This window comes from Crocodylus siamensis, chromosome 1 (genome assembly GCF_052110815.1).
Source record: "Crocodylus siamensis isolate JL-2025a chromosome 1, ASM5211081v1, whole genome shotgun sequence".
Taxonomy (NCBI): Eukaryota; Metazoa; Chordata; order Crocodylia; family Crocodylidae; genus Crocodylus; species Crocodylus siamensis.
The window spans coordinates 306853600-306866894 of record NC_143395.1 but is presented as its reverse complement, the minus strand read 5'-3'; positions in this window follow the sequence as shown (position 1 = coordinate 306866894).

The following is a 13295-nucleotide window of genomic DNA, read 5'->3' as shown; positions in this document are numbered from 1 at the left end:
GAGAGAGGAAGTGTAGATATAAGCATTGTGGAGATATACATTCACTTGTGCGGAATAAACTACAGATTTCAACCAGAGACTTATCTCTTGCTTGGACTGCAATCTTCCATGCACAAAGACATGTGTACAATAGGGGTGTGCAAAGCTTCAGTCACCGATTCAATTTGGAGAAGATTTGGCCAGCTTCGAAGGTTGAATCATTGAATCCAAATCAAACTGGGAGACCCATAAAAACCTCTGAATCGATTCAGAGCAACCAAATTGATTTAGAAAAAGGTTCGGCGATTCAGCAATTCGGAAGGCGGTCTTGCAAGAAAACAGAAACTGAGAAGAGGGAGAGGAAGCGGGGAGGGGGGGTGGGGAAGACTGACATCTTCACCGACATCATATAGCTGTCCGGTGACTGTGATTTTTCCCTGAGTTCCCTTCCAAACATAGTGCTCTGGGGGAGGGACATAGAAACAACATACTTCACTTCATCCACCTCCTTGATACAAAACCTCATGGACTCAATATGGACATTGGATTTATGACAGACACCCTATACCCTGCCTGACATCTGACTCCCCAGGTACCTCTCCACTTTTACCTGCTACATCCCCTTCCCCCTCCCCCCAACCTGTCTCTCACCCCCTGACACCTAAATTTACATTTTCACTGACTAGCTTTCAGTGGCGATGCATAGTGGGTGCACAGGGGTAAACGGGGATGCACGTACACCCCCGACTGGCTGCGCTTGCCGCTTAGGTGATGGACAGGGGGAGCCTGCAATCACTGGCTGGGGAGTGGAGTGCTGTTGCACTCCCAGAAGCAGCTGCAGCCACTCCCGGAGTGATTGGCTGCTTTGGGATTGGCTGTGGAGGGACTCCCCCTGGTCAGTGGGATTGGCCTGCTTATTAACTAAGGTGGCACCAGTTGCCCATACTGGTTTTCTTACCTACATACCACCCTCTGGCTTCTTTACTATTCCTTCCATCCAGGAAGAGCACACACAACAACTGCAGATGCTTCCTCACTTTGACAAAGGGTTTTTAAACCTGAAAGCTTGCTAAGATATATTTTTCCAGCTATTCAGTTGGTCTAATAAAAGATATTGGATTGATCCAAAGCACTTTGTCTGCCTATGTCCTTAGACCAACATGGCTACAACCTACACCCCTTAACACACACACAGGAGTTTTGCTTTCAGAACTTTGAGGTGCAGTTTCCCAGAAACCCCTATACCTATCTCCTTGAAACTTAACAGGTCTCATGCCCTCGGAAAGGGCTACCATCCCTGCTGCTTTCATCATGCTCTGCCTTCACACTCACATATGACATAAGTTTTGCTTTCAACAGTTTGAGGTGTACTTTCCCAGAAACCCTTACACCTATCTTCTTTAAGTCATATGGGCCTTATGTCCTCAGATGGTACTACCATTCCTGTTGTTTTCATCCAAATCCACCAAAAAATGACAAAGTTATAGGCATTTCAGTTGATTCCCCATTATAGCCGAATCACCGAATCTCTCCAAATCAGTGCCAAATCTTTTGTAGCCGATTCAGCCAAATCGATTCAGGACAGTGACCCTGAATCTACAAATCAAATCACTGTCCTCCAAAACAGCCTAATCCAAATCCAAATTGAATACTTCCCTATTCGCACAGGCCTAGCGTACAACTTCGTCACTGAATACTTCAGTGGGGTTATTCATGTGTTTAAAGTTATCTACATGCATTACTATTTGCAAGATTGGGACACTGAAACATAAGATCTAGACCAGTCTTTGCAACATTTGTATGAAGCTCATAGTGAATTTCTCTCAGAAGGTATAAAATGGAACAGGAAGTTAGTCTAAGTGTTCTTTTCTTTCCAAAATTTTTATCACCTTTTTGAAATGTTTTTCTTTTTTGGGAGGTGTTGGAGGTAGGTAATTTTACGAAAACTTCCATCTTTTGGATGGTGTAAAAAAACCAAACATATACCAATGTTATGACTATCCCAAGATTTTCTGGAGGATTTATTATCAAAGGCCTTGACATCACTGTGAAGAGATTACTGGTATTCATATCTTTCTTCTTGAACACCTAGGCTGCTATATTTTCATTCCCTGTTATAAATCACAAGGGTATCACCCCAGGCAAATAACAGCTTACCATGTTTATCTGTCTGTGCTAATAGCATTTTATTTGAAGTCTTAAAAGTCACAAGTGGCTTAAAAGGGCACTATTACATGACTTCACCTTTTATTGCAAAATGACTAGGTCCAGTTTCATTTGTTTTGCTTTGAAGTCTTAATGTCCTTCAGCTGTCAGATTGCAGTCCTTTCCAATTCAAACTTGGAGCAGGAACCCTTGAAACAATACCCTGTCTTCTACAGACAACAGGGAATACTTAACTCATAAAAATATTGTTTTCCAGATTAGTAGTGTGGCTTCTACTTGGTGAAATATTATTCACCATTATTTGTTGCAGAGCCAGCTTGCCTGAAAAAGAAAAGATTAGGTTAAATTGCAGTTTTGTAATTAACTCTGACTACCTGGATAAATTCATATAGAAGCTATGCACGAAAATTATTTTAAAGCATTAAAAAAGCAAAACAAAATAGAACAAGGTTGTCCATGAACACAAGCCAATATTCCTTGTCCTCAAAGAAAAGTGCAGCAGTGTTGAAAAGTGATAGTCCAGGCTGAATTCATCCCTGATATAATTTCATTGACTTCAGGTGAGTTATACAAAGCATAGCTTTAGCTTTATGTTTGTGCAGTGAAAAAAAATATATAGGCCCCCACCTCAGTAGTCAGTACCGACCACATCTACACGAGGTGCTGACTTCGGGGTAGATTGTTATTACTGCACAGTAGCATTGTTTGGCTACTGCACAGTAATTCCAATTGCTGCACAGTCATTTAGTACTGTATGCAAGTACTAAATGACTGCAGTAACAGCTGCTCAGTCAGTGTCTTATGTAGACGCAGCCAGTGTGGCTAAAGGTAGGCACGTGCTTCAGTACCTTGCTGAAATAGAGCCACAGTCATAAACTATTTTAAGGGCTTTTGTGAGACTGTATTATAGATCTGATTATTGGGGCCCCTTCTACTAAGCTCTAAGGAAAAAAATCATACATGATACTGTGGAGGAGAAGTAAGAAGGGAAACCTCTTTTGGAGGCAGGGACAAATTGTCCCCCAAAAATTGTCTACTAATATTCTGTAGATGGTGTTTAACAAGTTAGACTTGGGATGTTCTCCTGCCAGTACTATTTAGTAATTCAGAATGGAATGATATTTAAAATGTCTGAACCTTAGGAAAATTACTGAGGATGAAATCCTAAAGACACTTGGAAAGGACCTCTCATTCAGCATGGATTCACTGAGTGACATGTCAGTGCATATGTATCAATTGGTAGAAGCATCAAAATGCTGAATGGACAAATGAATGTTAATTGTGAATGCCACCTAAATGTTCTGAGTCCATAATTAACTTTGAGAACATATATTTAGCAGGAAAACCCTTAAACATATAAATATATGCCCACATGCATGCACACACAAGTTGCTGTTGTTGTTGTGTATACACAGACACACACACACACACACACCATAGTTTTATAGCAAAATGTTTTCATTTGAAAATATGCCTTAGCATTATGTACCTACACTGTGTTTTCGTGATAGCATGTACTAGATTTTCTGTAATTATATCCAGCTAAAAGTAAAATGGGAACTGTTAGGAAGCAAATGACTATATCTGTAAACCCTCTAACAAGAAGATATCCTACACCTCTTAAAGAAACAATAGGAGATGAGACATATGAAAATGATATATCTTTGATTTGAGTCTTATTCTACAACAAGATTCTTATTTATTTTATTGGAAATCAAGAAGAGTGCCAGATTTGCAAGAATCTGAGTAGGGGAGATGTATGTCAGAAGAAAAGATAATTGATGGTAAACGTCAAATATTAAATCTTGATCTGGTTATTACCCAGCATATTAGCTATGTAAGTAGCTTAACAATTACAGCTGTGATTGACTAGGTGGGATCCAAAATCCTAAATATCAACTGCCAGAAGGGATAATTATAACACATTAGCACCTGCATGCTTAGACAAGATTGACAACTCCAGTCTAACATCTGCTTAATATCACTTTCATACTTTTCATATATATTTTTTTCTTTTTTTGAAAGCAGTAACGATTTTTCTGAAGGATAACAATAACTCAGCATCCATGTTATACATTCAGTTGATTATAGTTGCTTGTTGTATTTGGTCATGTTTTGCACTGACATATTTAAAATTAAATGGGGAGTATTAAAATGGGCTTTTTTGGGATTAGGCAATCACAATTGTTGTATACATTTGACAAAATGTACCTGTCAGAATCACTTGAAGAAATCCCAGTAAATAGGCTGTTCTTCCATTGGCTGGATTGGGCAATATATTTTTTTAAATAAAATTGGATTCGAAAAGAAAGGTCTCCTGAACCCATAATTAAAACAACGGCGTGAAGAATATTTAGCATTCTGAACACCAGCACAGTATCTCTGTGAGATTCATAGTTTCTAAATAAAACATACTCCTCTTTGCTGAAATTCTGATAATTTTGGCTCTGTATGTGCAACAAACTGTATTCTGGGAATGAAACCTCATTTTCAGGTAGTATAAGAGCTGTAGTTATACTATTCCTATGTACTTTCCATTAGAAGAAGAAAATGCCCAGTTTATTTGGATCCTTGCATTATCTTAGTTCCAGTCCATTCCTCTAAATCATTTTGTGAACTATCATATTTTGGAAGACCCCCTCAGGGGGCTCCTCTGAGATGCAAACATCTCTCTCAGGACTGCTTTGAAAGTATTCCTCCTTGATGGAATTTATATAGTGCACGGGGTCTTGTCCAAGGCTGGAGTGTGAAGTATGTAATGTTACTTTGCTAATAATCACTCCTAGGTAAACAGAATTTATCTAAGTGATAATGTCACTGTCTTCTGTTTTACAAGGCAATATAGGCAACCCCTGCTTAGCACTTTTAATTGGTTCATGAAAAAATTAGCATTAAGCAAAACTGAAAGTATTTGATGACCCAAGATGGCGACCACAATTGTTTTTAATGACCCAAGATGGTGACTGCAAGCGTTATAAGGAAACTCACTAAGTGCTAAGTGAAATCAGGTATCAATTTAAAATGAGCATTATAGCAAAATAGTGCTAAGGGAAACAGCGTTAAGTGGAGGTTGCCTGTAATGTGAATCCTGAGTGAAACACTATGGGGGAATTGAATTATTGCTAAAAAAACAGAATGGGCAGGGGGCAAAGTGAGTATTGCTGTTATAATACAAGTTCAATTAAACAATAATATCATGGCACCTTTGTTTAACAAGGCAATAATCCACCCCCTCACTGGATAAACTATAAGTACTCCCAGTTGTAGATTTGGTTCTGCATCAATGTGTGGCCAGCTGAAATTGCTTGAAGAGTTCAGGAATTTGATGTCATGCTAGTCGTCCTATTTGGCTGAGAAGAAATTTGTCAAAGAATAAATTACTGCTAAAGTAACCAGATACACAAAGCTCTTGGGTCAGAGGCAATATCTTTTATTTATCACACCTGGGAAGCAGACAGCCTAATCTGCATATCACAGAGCAACACTCTCACAAAAGGACTCTGAGATACCCAGGGGAATAAACTTTCACCCTCTGTCTACTCTGTGCAAGATGGAGTTTCTTTTCTACTTAGGAGCACTTTTACAATCTTTGGATTCTCCTCAGCCTGAAGAAGGATGTATGTGCCTGAAAGCATGCAAAGAAAGGATTTTTTGAGGTACTATTTAGTTGGTCTAATAAAAGACTTAGCCTCTGACCCAGGAGCTTTGTGTATCTCTCTTTCTCAGACTAATGCAGCTACAACATAGATCTCTGCTAAAATAGCTAGCATTCTGATTAGGCAAGTAGAATCCACTAGATAAAAATGTAATATAAGCCAATGGATCACACAGGAGGTTGTTGCATCTTAAATAATGGGAGATTTCAACAGAATGTTGACTAATTTTATTTTAAAACTTTGTAGGAATATAAGTACATGTATTGGGACATGAACCTATGTGTTTATAGTTTAAAATATTTAGATGTCTCTATTTTAAGCATACGAACTTGCTGTATCTTAGCCTATGTCTACATTACTATATAGTTACATTGACTGGGAATGTGAGGAAACCACATGTCTAGCCAATATAGCTGTACCAGCAAAACTCCTGTGTGAATGTAAGTTACACCAGCCAAAGTATCCTTCCACTTAATGGTCTGAGTTACTGGGAAGCTGGTTTAACTATACAAGCTAAAAAAAAAAAAAGCTTCTTTTGCTGATATATGCTACCTGTCCACCAGTGGGCTTTGTGATGTTACTGTACCGGCTCAGCCCTGTAGACTGTCTTATTGTCTTCAGCTATTCCTTTAACCCACTGGCTAGTATTTCATACGGGTTTGTAAAATACCTAGTAATGAATCCCTTCACACTTACAAACAAACAGGTCCAAAATCAGTCAGTTAATGCAGCCTATATTGAACAGGTTAGAGTTGCACACTGCTTATCCAATTCCTATAACTGCTTCTGTGATGGGAAAGGTTGAGTCCAAGGAGCCTCTCCTAGGTCCCTGCAACTGTGTCCTAATAGGGAACCTGAATCACAAGAATCTTAACTTTATCCTTATAATTTTTATGCTGCCCTCAACTTGTGCTTTCATTCTGTGATCAAGCAAAATTTGTAATTTTATTGTAACCATTTAAAGCCATACAATGACTAAAATTACTGTTATTATATCAATTCTGGTTATCCTGTTGAAGGAGAGAGAATGGGTACCTTAAAAGCTGGACCAAGGATATAGATCTCCTCTATTTCCTGTAATACTACTCCATTTTGGTTATCCATATCTCACATAAAGCATGCTCATCTCAATTTGTAGATACTTCTCTGACAGGAGAATTAAAGCTTTTTTTCTGATAACTAAATACTTTTTAATAAACTAAGGAATGACTTCATGCAAGCTACCATGAAAGCTTCCATAATATGCCACCTGCCAGAGACTAAGAGAAAAGTATATTTTTAACTTCTTGTTGGATTCCATCATGTTAGTGTGAACTGTGTCAAAACACTACACCATATCACATAAGTCAGATGCTAAAGCAGGTGTGTGGACTGTAGGCCTCCCTATGGGCCCACCTAAGGTGATGATGCTTGTTCAAGTGGCTCTGGAATCCAAGAGATGAATGCTGCGCTCTCCCTTTTCCCCTGCTGCTGATGTTATTTGTCTGCTACTGTGTCTTTGGTCACCACTGATAAATGGGCAAGGGGCGAGCCCAACAGTGTTCAGCCCTTGGTTTCTAGACCTATGCCAAAGTAGCAGCTGTGCCAACAAACTGCAAGTTGGACATCCCTGTCTAAAGTATGAAGAGGACACTTTTCATTCGTAACACATTAGTGGTGTTTTGATTCACAAAATCCCTTGGTATCCTGTGCATGATTTTTATTTACAGAATAGTAAAGACTGTATATAAGAAAATTGACCTAGAAATTTGTCTCCCACATACAACTAAGGACATTAGTTATAAGGATCTTATTTGCATTATTAATGCAAAAAGAACATCATTTCCCAGTTTAAGCTCAGGATATGGCCTGATTTTAAAATTCTTATCATTGTCTCCTTGATTCTGAGCAATCGCTGTCACAAGAGAAACTACCCAAAACAATAGGGCCTAAATGTTGGGCTTAAAATGGCTTTAATTGTCAGCTGCACAACTAGTACAGGAAGTATAAATCAGCTGATAATCATATCCCACAGAAGAGGATTTAAGAAGAGTGATCGTTTACATCTCATCTTAAAAAGGACTCATCCAGTACAAGAGTACCCCTAGGCTCCATTCCAGGATATTTGTTCAATATGGACTGGAAAGGAAAAGGGCTACCTACATAATTATCCACACTGTGCCCTTCAGCACTTGGGTTTCCCTTAGAAATCCTCTGCCCACACACTGATTCTGGCATAATTAATGAATTTACTTGAATCCAGGATGAGGTCTGTCCATCCCCTCAATCAGCATACAGGGAAAAAGCCTTGTTGTAGATGTGAGTACTGGCCCACTGCAAGTAATGGCCCAGATCCAGCTTTGGTCCTGGGCTCAGGGCTGAAGCCAGATTAAATTGCAGCCTGCCAGAGGCTAGAATGGCTTGTTTTGGTGTAGGAGGAGGCATGCAGCTGCAGGGAGACCAGGGAAGACTCCAGGATATGTGTGGGGGAAAACTACAACCTTCCCCTCCACCCTTTGCCCTACCATGCTTGTACCTGCCCCTTTACCCATTTTTCCTCTACCCCCAGCTGACCTCTCACCCCCACCTTCTGCTGTGGCTCCAGTCCCTCCCACCCTGACTCAGATTAGCTGGGAGCTGCTGCTGCTTCTCTTCGGCTGACTAGGCTGGGCTGGGGCCCAGCTGGGACTATACTACTGCTGACTGACCCAGAGAAGCAGAGCTATAGCAGAAGGTAAGGGAGTTGGATGCACAGGGAGCAGGAAAGGCAGGCTCCACAGGAGCAAAGGGTGGGGGAATGGGATGGAAGGGAGAAGGGATGGGGAGAAGGCACAGGCATGGGAAGCAATAGACAGGAGAGTGGGGGGGCAGACAGAAAGGGGTAGGCACAGGCATGAAGGGGCAAGTGTCAGGGAGACACAAGGCATGGTAAGGCAGGAGGCAAGGGTCTAGACTCACCCCCAGCCACAACTTTTCCCACCACAGCAATGGCGAACGAATATAAGATGACCTTCCACTAATTAGATTCTATACATGGAAAAGGATAACAAATATATAGATGTTCCATGTCTAGAATCTAATATAAAATCTAATTATTTGGGGGTGGGGGAGCTATCTTAAGTTTGAAGTCATCTTGGATAGGGGTAAATACAGTATATGGTGATAAAGGATGAAGTAATCATACTTAGTATTTATATAGGGCTGTATACAATGAACATTAACTATGATCATCAGGTAATTAGTGAATTTGCCTTCTCCATATTCCCAAGGCCACTATTGGAGCCTTCCATTTCTCGTTTTTCCTTTTGTTCATAGCATCACTTCCCCCCACTTTCCAGTTAAGACATTGAATGGTGCCACAATTTAGGGATATATAAGTGTCTATAGATCCCCATAATAACCATTATGAAATAATATAAGCTTGTGAGATGGATATAATGGGACACAGTCAACCTTAGATTCCATACTGGTAATGGTAACATAAAATACACACCTAGAAATTAGATTAGTTAATGTATATATGGAGAGAATCACTCGCTCAGCCCCAGGCAGCAATAGTTCTCTTGCTTACTGAAGCATGTAACTCTTTTACTCTTGCTATTGTATGCATATGTTTGTTATATTTACTATTCATGTAAATTCAGTATATAATCTTTACTTATTTTCCATTTTACAAAAGCAGTTTACTTTTGAGTAACTTGTTGCAATGAGTTCTTTAGGAAAATTATGTATGTGCTTCATTTAATCAGTTTTAATTTTTTTTTTTTGCCTTTTAATTTCATTGGCTTTCCTCTTGTTTCTATATTCTAAGTAAGGTTTAACAAGGTTTTTCCCTAAACCATTTGTTAACCTTTATTTAAAATCCATTATTTGATATATGTCTTGTCTCTTTTCTAAAAAATTGTCACTTATCATTTAGTCACTCTTCAACATAACTCTGAGATAAAATTAGCAAAACTCCAAAATGAAAGGGATAGCTAATAATAATGATAATTTTGGTTTTCTTATTAATCCTGCTCTCAAAGCAGGCTCATAGCTTTGTTCTTTTGACCATCTTGCATATAGGATAGCTATTTTCATTTAGTTTGGTCTGTTGGTACCTGAATCTTTTATCCTTTGTATTTAAAGTTCATTTAGCTTTTCATAATGTGTATGAGTAGTTTAAAGAGTTTGTTTCATTGTGCATAAACTTGCACTTGTCTTCACTAAATATCATTGCCTGCTCAGTCACCAGTCTGGGTTTAAATTCTTCTGAAGTGTTTAGCAATGCATATTAGACTTAAGTAGCCTAACCAATTGTGTGCTGTCTACAAATGTTATTGCACTTCTACAGCAGCAGTTGGCAGCCATTTAAGGCTGCAGGCCAGACTGACCCAGTTTGGGTTAGAGGTGGGTAGGTGGTCAGTAGGAAATAGGGCTGTGGAAAGCTTCAGTTGCTGATTCAATTCAGAGGAAATCTGGCCCAATTCAGCGGCCAAATCACCAAATCTGAATCAAATCAGGAGACCAATTGAAAGGTGGGAATCAATTCAAAGCCTCTGAATTGATTTGGAAAAGATTCAGAGGAGATTTGTGCAGTCCCCGCTCACTGCCACAGGGAACTGGAGCAGGGCTCTGTGCTGATAAGTATGGGTGGGAGGGGTTGGAGGAGGGGGGAGGGCATAGTGAGGGGACCTCTGCCAGGCCCCATCCCTTGCCTGCTCCTCCACCTCCCCTGAGCACTCACCAACCCCTGCCTGCTCTCCCAGCCCATCAGGATGGCCCCAGCATCCTGGCACTTAAAAAACAAAAAACAAACAAAAAAAAGCCCTGCACTCATGGGTTGCTGCAGCAGCCACTAGGGCCTCTGGGGTCTCCTGGCAGAGTCCTCCCCCACGAAAAGCAGGGGAGTGGCGAGCAGAGGGAATTGTCCCCACAGCTGGCAGGAGTCGGTGAGTGCGCTGCTTTTTTTTTTTTCAGTGCTGAGACACAGGCTGGGCGGGGCAGCCATTGAGGGGGCTGGGAGAGTGGGCGGGGGATGGGGCCTGTTCAATTTGGAGATTCAGCTGTTTCGCGGTAGCTAAATCTCCAAATCCAATTCAGCCAAATCGATTCAGGACAGTGATTTAAATCACTGAATCGAATCACTGTCCCCCAAATCGGCTAAATCCAAATTTGAAGTGAATACTAGCATATTCACACAGGCCTACTAGGAAACGGTTCCATTTCTCACCCCAGTGGTACTCAGAGTGGTACTTGGATGCTTATCTTGCTGGGATCCTATGAACCCAGCTGACTTCCTGCCCTTTGGGCAGGGGGCTGGACTCGATGATCTCCTGAGGTCCCTTCCAGCCCTAATGTCTATGAAATCTGTGAAAGAGCATGCCCGCAACTGGTTCTTTTCTCCATGGCGGTATGGGAAAAACAACTGCTGCTGAAGACCCCCATTGCCAAAGCCCCATGTCTGTGGGCTGAATCAAATAAGTGCATGAGCCAGATCCAGCCCACAGGCTTTATGTTGCTGACTCCTCTTCTAGGTCATGAATTCATGTTATAATACTTGTCATACTGAGGAGCTATACATAGCCCACCAGAACTACTTTATATCTTCAAAATGGAATGTTTATTCCCACTCTATTTTCTGTCTCTTAACAAATTTCTAATCCAAGGCACAACTTTACCTCATGTACTATGATTATTTAGTGTCCTTAGCTTTTATGAGGATTTTATCAAAAGTTTTATTGGCAATAAAAATACAAATTCTGTTTTTTCTCATTCCTGACTGACTGACTATACAGAATAGACTGCAGAGGCCCAATTGGTATTACAGAAGCCATTTTGGTTTGTTTTTAGGACATTTAAACACTTGGTGGACAAAATGTTTATAAGCTGAAATAAATAAATACCATTTTACTTGACTCTAATTTGAACCTGAATTTAACCTCCCAATAATTAGATTCTATATATGGAAAATGTTTACATTCATTAATTATCAGAGGGTTGTCTTGAATTCCCCCCACCCCCTCCAACTGCTACAGCAGGGAAAATAGTGACTTGGGAGGGAGTCGGGTGGGTAGGGAGTTCAGGTGGTCACCCTTGCCATCTGCCCCCCCCTTCCTCCCCATGAAGACTTCCAGCACCTCTGCCCTTCTCCCAACACCAACATTCTGCCATACCCAGCTCCCCACAGTCTCTTTCCCTTCCTCCCTCTCTCTACTCCCTGCAGTCTTTGCCCTCCCCCCTGCCCTTTATTATAAGAATCCAGCCCAAGCTGAAGCTGAGCATGACAGTAATGTCAGAAAAGGGGCAGGGTAGGGACAGAAGCTGCAAAGGGCAAGTGGAGGTGGAACATGATGTAGGATAAGAGGTTGCTGTGGGTCTGACTCTGGCCCTTACCCAGCCTCAGGGCCAGGGTCAAAGTTGCTCCTTCACTTTGCACTGGAAAACAAAATGCAAGGGAATGACTTTGAAATAATTGTACCCATTGCAATTTGCATATATGCACATTACTAGGAGCACCTACAGACTTACACCATCCAGATGTATTTTATCTTTTTGCAAGCTGCTGCAAGTTTCAGCACAGGTACTCTGTAAACACACTTTTGAGCAGCACTTTTGTACCTACTTATACGCAGCTCAAATTATGCATGATATTAACCAAAAGCCAAAAGGCTCATGATTTATTATATAGTTCATTGGGCTGGCCCCTAGCAGAGTCAACAGTGTTTCAAGCCATAATGACCTCGCAGCCCAGCACTGCTCAGTATGTAGGTGTACTTCAGATACTGCCTCCTGCTCCATTAAGGACCCACATGCTAATTGCAACTGGAAATGGTTATTCTTTTCATGAATCCTAGAACTCCAGAAATTGGTATGTATATGGGACATGGGGCCACCATGTCCCACCCTACCCATGGAAGGCAAGGCCACACTGGTCACATGTAACAGGCTGAGAGAAGGGGTGATAGAGCCTCTCATCTATGTAGATATTTGGTGCTGTTTGCCAGATATTATGGCTGGTGAAGAGACAGGAAATATTGGAAATGGGAAAGAAAAGCAATGCTCAGTTGTGAGAGTGAAGAGGAAGTTGAGACGTATTCAGTACAGTGGTTCACTATGACTTGAAAAAGAGTCAATGCTAAGGGAGATAGTGTCCATTGAGCTCAATCTCTTATTCAAATAGGGTATATTAACTTAGCCTTGTGGTAAGTTCCCATTGTATGTTTGTCTAGTACAGGCCAGATGTTTTACAGACATGATCAGTGTGGGCTCTATTCAGTTAACTTCATAGTTGGTTTCCATGAGTGAACACATGTTGCATCTGGCAGCAGTTAAATAGCAGAAAATGTATTTAATGAGGTTTTACATATCTAAGATGAGGGGCTTTTTTCTTAATGGTAATCGGTGGGGGAGGGGGGAAACCGTGCCTTATATTCAAGTAAATATGGTATTGTCCTCAGCTATGTGGTATGGTTTTGTGTAATGATCAGGACAATCACATTTTCTTTTTCAAATTGTCAGATGGCCATGAATTTA